We start from the raw sequence: 12509 nt of genomic DNA, 5'->3' as shown, positions 1-12509 counted from the left end.
TTCATTCCTGTCCTCCAAAAAACAATGGATTTCTTTTAATACTACTTTCCAGAATAAACACTTTGAATGTTGAGAGAAAAACAATCAGGTGTGATGCTTGCACAGTATGATTAGATCCTCCATTTAATTAGAGAAATTTCTTTATTTTTCAAAAAAGAAATTCTTCAAAAGACAGTATTCAAAAGAAAAAGGAAGCCGTTTTGCTTTGTTTCCTAGGTAATGGTCTCAATCATTCCACGTGGACACAAACCAGCACTGGAGGACACTCTCTAGGTCCTTCTGCCTTGTCCTATATCTGAGAGAGGAGTAACTTTACCTTCAGGCTGCTCTCCAGATTCAAAATAGATATAGAAGTTTGCAAAGAGAAATCACACAGGTTCTTAAAGGTTTATGATTTCCCCACTTCCCAGCTAAGCCCAGTTAGATCTTCAGGTCTACAGAAGCAATAAAGAGAAGCAGGCATGCAGGTTCATATTCCAACCCTTCCCCTACCCAGACATCACTGAGAATTGAGATCATTTACCCAAGCCAACCTGATGGAGACCACCAATCCCTCACTGAGTCTCTAGGCAATTCTAGATGATGTCAAGTTGACAATAAAACCACCACACTGGTCAACACAGAAGCAACAAAGCATAGCTCCAGAGCAGAAGACATGAAGGGCAATAAGCAATGCAGTAACTTTATAAAACATTTATATGTGAATGATGGAATTTATACTTGAAAGTTAAAGTAGATGCTTATGCTTACATGATATGATTTAATATGGTTTCATAATTAATTGAATATTTAAAGAGAAGAAAACTGAAAATGTCCCTGCAACATGAAGAAAAATATTTTATATTCCAAGCCACAGTATCACTTTTGAGCTTTCTTTTAAAATTTTGAACTAAGTTTTTTGAGCAAATTGTGTGTGTGTGTGTGTGTGTGTGTGTGTGTGTGTATGTGTGAACACGTGTATTGGAATGATATGATGGTGGACAATGATGAACAGAGCTGAAGACTGAAACAAATCCCAAGTTAGGTTGGTCTTTTACCTTCAGAACAATCAATAAAGGACAAGAAGTGTACTTTTAAATCACTGACTGTAATCTGGATGGATTAGGTTTTTTTTTCCCTAAAATTCATTTATTTTTCAAAGTTTCTTTTTAAGTTGTCAATTCCTGAGGGAATAAAGCAGTGTTTATTGTGAATGTAAGCCTCTTCATTCAGATTAGTTAACATTGTATGAAAAGAATGTGTGGCTATGAAGGAGCAAGAAGTAGGCAGTGTGTGAGAGATGATAAAGTAGACAAGAAGCCTGAGACCACCAGAGTAAGTAAGCACAGCTGCGTTGAAAGAGGAGTGATGTAGGAGGCCCTTCTGCATATGCGATGCTTTTATTGGTTAATGAATAAAACTGTTATATCCAATGGCTTAGCAGAGTAAAGCCAGGCAGGAAAACTGAACAGAAATACAGAGAAAGAGTAGGAAGAGTCAAGGAGATGCTCTATAGCTGCTGAACAAGATAGATGCTGGAACCTTACTAGTAGCCCACAGCCTTGGGGTTTAGATTAAGATGTAAGAGCTAACTAGAAGTATGTTAAGCCATTAGTCAAACGGTATTGCAATAAGTTAAGTTTCTGTGTGATTATTTGGGTTTGGGTGGTCAGGAAATGAAAGTGCAATATCTGCCTACGAAGGAAATACTAGGGACATAATAGCTCAATGACTAAAGACTGCATGTAAGAATGAGGACTCGAGTTCAGTCCCTGGATGCCAGGTAAAATCTTAGGTATGGTGGTGCATGCTTGTAATTCCAGTGATGTGGAGGAGGAGACAGGTAGATCTTGCAACTTGATGGCCAACCAGGCTAGCCTGCTTGGCAAGCCCCAAGCTTGTGAGAGATGCTGTCTCACAAGATAAGGCTCATGAAAACAACAACCTAGGCCTCCATATACACACGTGCACACATGGCCTCCATATGCACACTTGCACACATGACCTTCATATACACACGTGCACACACATGACCTCCGTGTACACACATGCACACATGACCTCCATATACACACATGCATACACATGGCCTCCATATATATAAATGCACACACACACTGCCTCTACACACACACACACAGAAACCTGTAGACATGTGCATATGTACGTACAGAAGAAAAAAATTATAGAAGAAAGACATATTACCATTTGAAATAGCTATCCATACAAAACATGCAAACCCTATTACCAGAGGAGGAATCAACAGTCCTGCAAGTTTTTTTTTGCTTTTGATTATACTTTCAGCCTCTGCTGTTCAGACTAGTCTTCTTGAGGGAGAACACCTAGGGCGTTCACTTTCCCAGACCCAAGGCTATAAGAATGTTACTAGCTACATTGCCTAAGGGCTTTCTGGGCCTTCATTATTTTTACGCAATACTACTACTAATAATAATAATAACAATTGGACCACAGGGCCCCTCACAATAACCTAGAGGCTGGATGCTTCCTAGGGGGACTGCTACTATTCTTCAAAAGGACACAAAAGACAAATGAGACAAGAGAATCCTCTGATGATCAGGCTATAGGAGTCAGCCTTACCAAGCTCTCTTGGCAAGAATCTGTCTTGGAATTATGTGGTTCGCGAGCCTATGCTAGAGACTGCAGAGTGCTGGAGCTGAGACTTGGGGTGAAGAGGTGTCAGTTTGCTTGTTACCTCATAGTGGGCAATGAAACGAAACATGCCTCAAAGTTATGAGCTCTTCAGAGGTCCTCTTGTAATTAAACAGCATGAATCATGCAGCTGCTAAGGAAAGAACCAGGAGGAAATGAGCACAAATTTAACACCAAGTCCAGTTTACTCAAACTCTTATTGCACCATCACTGGGAAGACTCAAAGGCAGGAGCGAGGGGATGGCATAGAGCTGCAGCATTTGTAAAATGCTTTGTTGTTTTAATATTTGTTAGGTATCATTTTTGAGGATGTGCTGTATCCTATCCCTTTGCATGTGTTTTATGCACAAAATCCTGGCTTAATTGAGTGGCTGGAAGTTCACTAAAACTTGTGCGCATTGGAACTGTGTAGAGCAGTGGTTCTCAACCTTCCTCAACTACAACCTCATGCTGTTGTGACCCCAACCATAAAATTTTCTTCACTACTTCATAACTGTAAATTTGCTACTGCTATGAATTATAATTTAAATATCTGATAAACAGGATATCTGATATGTGATCCCAATGAAAGGGTCATTCAACCCCCACAGGTTGAGCACCACTGGTATAGAGTAGGAAGCTGGAGGTCCACTGGCATGGTGTATCGCAGATGGATGTTCTTGTGTGTGTGTGTGTTCTATATGTGTGTACAAACTTTTCTTCATAGCTTTTTAGCAACATAGCTATGGGCTTGTCAGCCTTCTGTCTTAACAAAAGCTTGAGATGGTCAATTGTGAGGAGGAGAGGGCCAGTTCTGCTCAGGATCTCAGAGATCTAGTCAATTATCAATGCACCCTGGGCTCTTGGGAAAGGACAAGTATGAAATTTATGGCAGGAACTTGGGTTTGACCAAAGCATACACTTTATGGTCAGGAAGCAAATAGAGACACCAGAATCCACAGTCCCCTTGGAGGGTGCTACTTCAAATGACACAAAGATCTACTATGTCCCATCTTTTGATAACCCTACCACCCCATGAAAGACCCTCGGAGAGGACATTCCCTCCAGTGAAGACCCTGTGGCCCAGATAACACTCCGAGACCACTGGCTGCAATCAGCAAGAGGTTTATTAGGTAAACACAGGTACCTGCTGGCGGCAAAGTCTTTTGGAGGACTTGTGCGCCCACAGACTGGGACACATTCTTTTTATAGGAAAGAGGGCGGCAAAAGCAGGTTTACAGAAGCAGAAGCATGGTTATTGGTTGGTTGGAATGAGGTGAGAGGCATAAATGGTTTTTCCTCTCCCAGCACAGATGTATGGCAACAGATATCCTGTTCTTATTTTGCAGATATCCTGCTTTGTAGATGTCCTATTTTACAGATATCCTGCTTCACAGATATCCTATTTTACAGATATCCTGTCTTGCAGATAGGGGCCCTGACCTCACCCTGCACTTACATTTGTTTTTTTGTCAAAGCCTTGCAAAATGACGTTACAGTAGCTAAGCTGGGGTCTTTCATAGGGGCGTCTGTTCCTTTTGTGAACTGCTAACATTCTAAGTTTGGCTCATGTGCCGACTACAGGTATCCTGTTTTCCTAAGCAAACGGGATGTTCTCATGAGAGCAGGCTAGCTTCAGGTCCTGAGGGGGTCCTGAGGGTCTCAAGCAAACAGGATGTCCTCATGGGAACAGCCGACTGCAGGTCCTGAAAATCTTTCAAACAGGACGTTCTCACGGGAGCGTGCTAGCTGCGGGTTCTGAGAGGGGGTCTGTAGGGTCTTTCACCCATATATGCCATTCTGGATACCAAGCCTTTACCAAAGGGACCTTGACAGACATTCCAAATATGAAATATACTAGCTACTATTGTATACTTTCAACTATGAGGAAACTGAGGTCTTTGAAGCCATGTAATTCTTGTCATCAGAAAACTCACCTATCCTCCTGAAACCTCGGTGGAACTCTGAAACACAGCTTACTACAAAACAGAGAGGATCAAGAGGTGAGTGAACAGCCACCCAGCAGGACACCACACACTCTAGGCCCTCCAGAGGGGGCAAAATCCTGGACCTTTCCCCACCTGCCTTGGCTTCTATAGCCAGACAGCAGGTGAGTTTCCTGCAGGTAGGTTGCTCCAACACCCCAACCCCATCCATCAGACCCTGAAAGCTACAAGTCCAGCTCCACCCACAAACTCTCCAATCCCCTTCCACTCCCCCTGCAACCTCAGAGGAATGCTGAAACACAAGCTGCAACTACACAGAGAAGACCAAGAGAGAGCACCAAGAGAGAAACTCTAAAACGCAAGCTGTGACTGCACAGAGTGGACCAAGAGAGCGAACAAGGAGAGCAGACCAAGAGAACAGGGTAAGAGAGGCCTCAGTGACTCACGGAGACACAGACAGTGACAGTACAGAGCAGACTAAGAACAGTTCCCAAAGACACAGACAGCCACTGCAAGGATTGGACCAAGAGGCAAAGACACTGCCAGCACTAATAGTAGGAAGAGATGAGTAGGTACCAGTGCAAAATTCATTCAAACAGCCTAAAAAGCAACATGGTAACACCAGAACCCAGTGGTCATACAAAGGAAGACTTGATCATCCTAACCTAGAAGAAGTAGAAAAAAATGATTTTAAACGTAACTTTATGAAGATGGTGAAGACCTTTAAAGAGGAAATGAAAAACTCAAAGACATGGAGGAAAAGGCAAAAAAGGGAAAAAATCAATAAATCTCTCAAAGAAATACAAGAAAACCAATAAAAAAATCAAACAGGTGAAACAAACAGTTAAAACAGTTCAAGACTTGAAGACTGAAATAGAGGCAATAAAGAAAACACAAACTGAGGGAATTCTGGATATGGAAAATCTGGGTAAACAAACAGGAACTACAGAGGCAAGCATAACTGACAGAATAAATGAGATGGAAGAGAGAATCTCAGGTGCTGTAGATACTATAGGGGCAATAGACTCATCAGTCAAAAAATTAAATAAATCTAACAAATTCTTAACACAAAAAATTAAGGAAATCTGGCACACCATGAAAAGATCAAACTTAAGAATAATATGGATAGAAGGAGAAGAACTCCAACTCAAAAGCACAGAAAATACATTTAACAAAATCAAATAAGAAAACTTTCCCAACCTAAAGAAGGATATCCCTAAGAAGGTATGAGAAGTTGACAGAACACCAAATAGACTGGACAAAAAAAAGTTCCCTTGTCATATAATAATCAAAATGGAAATCATATATAATAAAGAAAAATATTAAGAGCTGCAAAAAGAGGCCAAGTAACATATAAAGGCAGACCTATCAGAATTATAACTGACTTCTCAATGGAAACCATGAAAGACAAAAGGTCCTGGACTGATATGCTGCAGACACTAAGAGACCATGGATACAAGCCCAGACTACTATACCCAGCAAAGCTTTCAATCACCATCAATGGAGAAAACTAAATATTCCATGACAAAACCAGATTTAAACAATACATATCCACAAACCTAGCCCTATAGAAAGTACTATAAGAAAAAACTCATCTTAAGGAAGTTAACATACCTACAAAAACACAGGCAACAGATAAACTCCCACCAGCAAAACCCAAAGAAGAGAAAGACACACATACACTACCACTGAAAAATAACAGGAATCAACAACCACTGGTTATTAATATCTCTTAATATCAATGGCCTCAAACCACCTATAAAAAGACACAGGCTAAGAGAATGGATACAAAAACAGGATTTAGCCTTCTGCTGTAGACAAGAAATACACCTCAACCTCAAAGACAGACATTACCTCAGAGTAAAGGATTGGGAAAAGATCAGATGGGTCTAAGAAACAAACAGGTATAGCTATCCTAATATCTAACAAAATATACTTCAAACTAAAATCAGAAGAGATGGAGGACACTTTATACTTATAACAGGAACAATCTATGAAGATGAAGTCTCAATCCTGAACATCTATGCCCCTAATATAAGAGCACCCATATATGTAAAAGAAACATTACTAAAGCTTAAATCGTACATCAAACTTCTCACACTAATAGTAGGAGACTTCAATACCACAATCTTCCCAATGGACAGGTCAGCAAGACAGAAACTTAACAAAGAAACAAGAGAACTAACAGATGTCATTACTCAAATGGACTTAACAGACACCTACAGAACATCCCACTCAAACACAAAAGAATATACCTTCTTCTCAGAACCTCATGGAACCTTCTCTAAAATTGACCACATACTTGGTATCAAAGTAAACCTCTACAGATAAAAAAAAAATTGCAGTAACACCCTTCTTATTAGACCACCATGATTTAGAGTTAGAATTTAACCGCAACACTACTCGTAGAAAGCATACAAACTCATGGAAATTGAATTATTGATCCACCCTTGCACAAGGGAAGAAATAAAGAAAGAAATTAAAGACTTCCTAGAACTCAATGGAAATGAAGGCACAGCCTACTCATACCTATGGGACACTCTGAAAGCATTGCTAAGAGGGAAGTTCATAGCATTAAGTGCCCACATAAATAAAACGGAGAAAGCTCACACTAGTGACTTAACAACTACACCTGAAAACTCCAGAACAAAAGCAGACGCACACAGGAAAAGTAGAAGACAGGAAATAATCAAATTGAGGGCTGAAATCAATAAAATAGAAACAAAAAAATTACAAAGAATCAATGAAACAAAGAGCTGGTTCTTTGAGAAAATCAACAAGATAGACTAACCTTTAGCTAAACAATCAAAAGACAGAGAAAATATCCAAATTAACAAACTCAGAAATGAAAGGGGTAATGTAACAACAACATTGAGGCAATCCAGAGTATCATTAGTCATACTACAAAATCCTGCACTCCACAAAATTGGAAAAGAAATGGACAATTTTCTAGATAGATACCCTATACTAAAATTAAATCAAGACTAGGTGAACAATTTAAATAGACCTATAAACTGCAAGAAATAAAGCTGTCATCAAAAGCCTCCCAACAACAACAAAAAGTCCAGGGCTAGATGGTTTTAGTGCAGAATTCTACCAGAACTTTCAAGAAGAGCTAATACCTATAATCCTCAAATTCTCAAAGTGTTCCACATAATAGAAACAGAAAAAACATTGCCAAATTCTATTTATGAGGCTACAGTTATCCTGATAACAAAACCACATAAAGGCTCAACCAAGAAAAAGAATTACAGACCAATACACTCATGAACATAGATGCAAAAATAATAAATATTGACAAACATAATCCAAGAAAATAACACAAAAAATCCACCATGTTCAAGTCAACTTCATCCCAGAGAGGCAGGGATGGTTTAACATATGAACAATCTATCAATTTAATCTATCATATAAATAAACTGAAAGAAAAAAAATATGGTCATAATCACTTTAGATGCTGTAAAAGCATTCAACAAAATCCAACACCCCTTCATGAGAAAGGTCTTGGAGAGATCAGGGATACAAGGAACATACTTGTGCATAATAAAGGCAATATAAGCAAGCTGACAGCCAAGATTGAATTAAATGAAGGGAAGCTCAAAGCAATTCCACTAAAATCTGGAACAACATAAGGCTGTCCACTCTCTCCATATCTAGTCAACATAATTCTTGAAGTTCTGGCTACAGCAATAGGACAACAAAAGGAGATCAAGTGTATTCAAATTGGAAAGGAAGAAGTCAATCCTTCATCATTTGCAGATGATATAATAGTATATATAAGTGACCTCAAAAACTCTATCAAAGAACTCCTACAGTTGATAAATACCTTAAGTAATGTGGCATGATACAAGATCAACTCAAGAAAATTAGTAGTCCTCCTATATACAAATGATAAAGAAGCTGAGAGGGAAATCAGAGAAACATCACCTTTCACAATAGCCACAAATTATATAAAAGACATTGGGGTGATACTATTCAAATAAATTAAAGACCTATTTGATAAGAACTTTGTGTCTTTGAAGAAAGAAATTGAAGAAGATACCAGAAAATCAACAGATCTCTCATGTTCTTGGATAGGTAGGATCAATATAATAAAAATGGCAATCCTACCAAAAGCAGTCTATAGATTCAATGCAGTCCCCATCAAAATCCCAACACAATTCTCCACAGACCTTGAAAGAATAATAAACTTCACACAGAAAAACAAAAAACCCAGGATAGCCAAAACAATCCTGTACAATAAAGGCGCTTCTGGAGGCATCATCACCTCTGACATCAAGCTCTATTATTGAGCTACAATAATGAAAACAGCTTGGTATTGGCATAAAAACAGAGAGGTTGACCACTGGAATCAAATCAAAGACCCAGATAGTAATCCATACACCTTTGAACAGTTGATTTTTGACAAAGAAACTGAAAGTACAAAATGGAAAAAAGAAAGCATCTTCAACAAATGGTGCTGGCATAACTGGATGTCAACATGCAGAAGAATGAAAGTAAGTTCATATCTATCCCCATGTACAAACCTCAAGTCCAAATGAATTGAAGACCTCAATATAAATCTGACCACACTGAACCTGATAGAAGACAAAGTGGCAAATAGCCTTCAATCCATGGGCACAGGAGACTACTTCCTAAATATAATCCTAGTAGCACAGGAACTGAGAGCAACAATAAATAAATGGGACATCTGAAACTGAGAAGCTTCTGTAAAGCAAAGGACATAAGCAATAAGGCAGCCCACTGAATGGGAAAAGATCTTCACCAAACCAACATCAGACAAAGGACTAATCTCCAAAACATATAAATAACTCAAGAAATTAGACATCAAAATTTCAAATAATCCAATTAAAAACTGGGGTACAAAACTATACAGAGAATTCTCAACAGAAGAATCTCAAATGGCTGGAAGACACTTAAGGAAATGTTTAACATCCTTAGCCATCAGGGAAATGCAAATCAAAAGAACTTTGAAATAACATTTTATACCAGTCAGAATGGCTAAGATCAAAAATATCAATGATAGCTTATGCTGGAGAGGATGTGGAGTAAGGGGAACACTCCTCCATCTCTGGTAGAAACGCAAACTTGTACAACCATTCTGGAAATCAGTATGGTGGTTTCTCAGAAAATTGGCAATCAACCTACCTCAGGACCCAGAAATAATACTCTTGGAATATACCCAAAAGATGCTCAATAATATAAGAAAGACTTTTGTTTAATTATGTTCATAGCAACATTATTTGTAATAGCCAGAACCTGGAAACAACCTAGATGCCCCTCAACTGAAGAATGGATAAAGAAAATGTGGCACATTTACACATTAGAGGGCTACTCAGTGGTAACTCACAACAATATCTTGAAATTTGCGTGCAAATGGATGGAACTAGAGAACACCTTCCTAAGTGAGGTAATCCTGACCCAAAAAGATGAATATGCTATGTGTTCACTCATAAGTGGATAGTAGCTATTAACAAAGGATATTGAGCCTATGTTTTATGATCCTAGAGAAGCTAAGTGACAAGGTGAATGCTAAGAAAAACTATGTAGATCTTCCTGGAAAGGGGAGATAGACAAGATTGCCTGACAAAATTGGGAGCATGGGGAGCTGGGGAGAGAAGGGAGGGAAGAAAAGGTAGACAAGGGGAGAAAAGCAGGGGGAGGAGATCATGAGGGAACAGGATAGTCAAGATGGAGGAAGGATGAGAGCAATGAAAGAGATATCTTGATTGAGGGAGCCATTTTGGGGCTAGCAAGAAATCTGGCTTTAGAGAAATTCCCAGGAATCCACAAAGATAACCCCAGCTGAGACCCTAAGCAATAGAGGAAAGGGTGCCAAAACTGGCCTTGCCCTGTAGTCAGACTGATGAATATCTTAAATATCACCATAGAACCTTCATCCAGCAACTGATGGAAACAGAGACAGAGACCCACATTGGAACACTAGACTGATATTTCAAAGCCCAGTTGAAAAGTGGCACGAGTGAGAATATGAACAAAGAGGTCAAAACCATGATGGGGACATCCACTGAAACAATCTACCTGAGCTAATGGGAGTTCACCAACTCCAACCGGACAGAGAAGGAACAAGCATAGGTCCAAACTAGTCTCTCTGACTGAGGTTGACAGATGCATGGCTGGGGCAGGCTGAGGGGCCACTGGTAGTGGCACCAGGATTTATCCCTACTGCTTGTACTGGCTTTTGGGGAACCTATTCTCTTTGGGTGGATACCTTTCTCAGTCTAGATATAGTAGGGAGGGCTTTGGACCTTACCCAAAGCAATGTGCCTTACCTTCTCTGTGGAGTGGATGGGGGTAGGGAGTGGAGGGAATAGGAGGAGCGGAGTGGGAACTTGGATTGGTATGTATAATGAAAAAATATAGTTTTTTTTTAGAAAATAAAAATAATTCTTGTCTTCAAACAAGTATGAGCATCAAGGACTGCGGGACACAGACACGAGTACTCTAGAACATTTGGCACTAAGCTCCTTGGTATCTTTCTCTCATTTGCATCTCTGTGCCTACAACAGTACTCTGCAGAAGGATAACTTATGAAAGCAAATGAGTTTGTGAGTAACAGATATATTACTTTGTTGTCTATGTTTTGGATTCTTTCAAAATAAAAAGCATAGTTTTAGAATTTCTTGGATCACAAGGTACTAGGAGTCCATTAAAATGTCACAACCACATAGACTTTCATTTGTAATAAGTACCTTGAGCGTGGGTGGAGATACCGACTTGCAAGGTATTTTTTTCCTTTAGATATGGGGACCAGGGCTATGATGGAAAGACAGACAAACTAGCCCTGGGAGTGAGGCAGCACTTCATGGAGAAAAGAGGTAGGGGGAGCCAAAGGAAGCCTGTCTTCTCCCAGAAGATGCCTTTAAGCCACCTCCCAGTCAGTCCCTGCGGTCTTCACACTGGAAAGCAAATGAGAGCCCAGAAAACTACTCTGTCACAACGGTGTCAATAGAGTTCAACTCCGAACCACCAACAGATGCTAAGACCTTTGAACCAATGTCTGCTGAGAAGTGATGCACACTGTCTCGAAATATGCAGCTGACTACCTACTACGTACAAGGGAGTGGGCTGCATCCATATGGACCACAACGGAAACAAAATGATCAGACTTAACGCCATCAGTGATGAGCAAAATAACGTAAGCCATGTAATTTTGACGTGCTTCTCCGACGCACTGTTCCGGCAAGGCCAGATTGCTTCCAGGGCATTTCACCTGCATTGCACTGGGGACAAAATATATAAATTTATATCAGAGAAATTCTGTCAAGAACCTTGCGTGTGACCTTTAAATGTTCACAGGAAGAAAGGACTCGCTTGTGGTCATGTGAATGTGTGTCTGTGCCCATGTGTTCAGTGCCTGGAGAATTCAGGAGATGGTGAGGGCACCGAGTGTTCTGGAATTGCACTTACAGGCCCCTGTGAGCCCCTAGTGAGGGTGCTGGGAATTGAACTCTGATCCTCTGGAAGATCAACAGATACCCTTAACCACCTGTCTCAGCATGCACGCACACACACACACACACACACACACACACACCCATACACACATCTTTTAAACTTGAAGACCAACATTGGAAAAGACTTAAAGGTTTAATAGACAAGTGCACTTTGCAGAGGTCATCACAGACCATCCAATTGAACCAGAACACATGCCTGTCGACTCTCATCTAAACCGGGCATTCACTGTTCTGAACTCTGATTTAAGACATGCTGCTCGGTCTTGTGTTCTTTGGCAGCTTGAGGAAAGTTAAGCTTTATCAGCAGAGGGCAGTGGAGGGACACACTAGGTCTCTGCAAGGGGCTCCACACCTTTCCTCCTACAGGAGGTTGGTTGACGTTTTTAGTTTTTGTTTAATTCTTCTTCCCGAAGGTTTTTTTTTTTTTTTTTTTTTTTTTTTTTTTTTTTTTTTTTTT

The 12509-nt window shown here is 40.0% G+C and overlaps 1 protein-coding gene across 1 annotated transcript in view; it reads right to left on the bottom strand.

The window, feature by feature from the left end:
- The window catches only part of Ccdc178 (coiled-coil domain containing 178), a 374856-nt gene that overhangs the window by 239692 nt on the left and 122655 nt on the right, over positions 1 to 12509 (bottom strand). The window lies entirely within an intron of this gene.

The sequence above is a fragment of the Alexandromys fortis genome, unplaced genomic scaffold, assembly GCF_014885135.2.
Source record: "Alexandromys fortis isolate MF-2015 unplaced genomic scaffold, M_Fortis_MF-2015_v1.1 scaffold_25, whole genome shotgun sequence".
NCBI classification, from domain to species: domain Eukaryota; kingdom Metazoa; phylum Chordata; class Mammalia; order Rodentia; family Cricetidae; genus Alexandromys; species Alexandromys fortis.
This window is presented reverse-complemented; position numbering and strand designations above follow the sequence as displayed.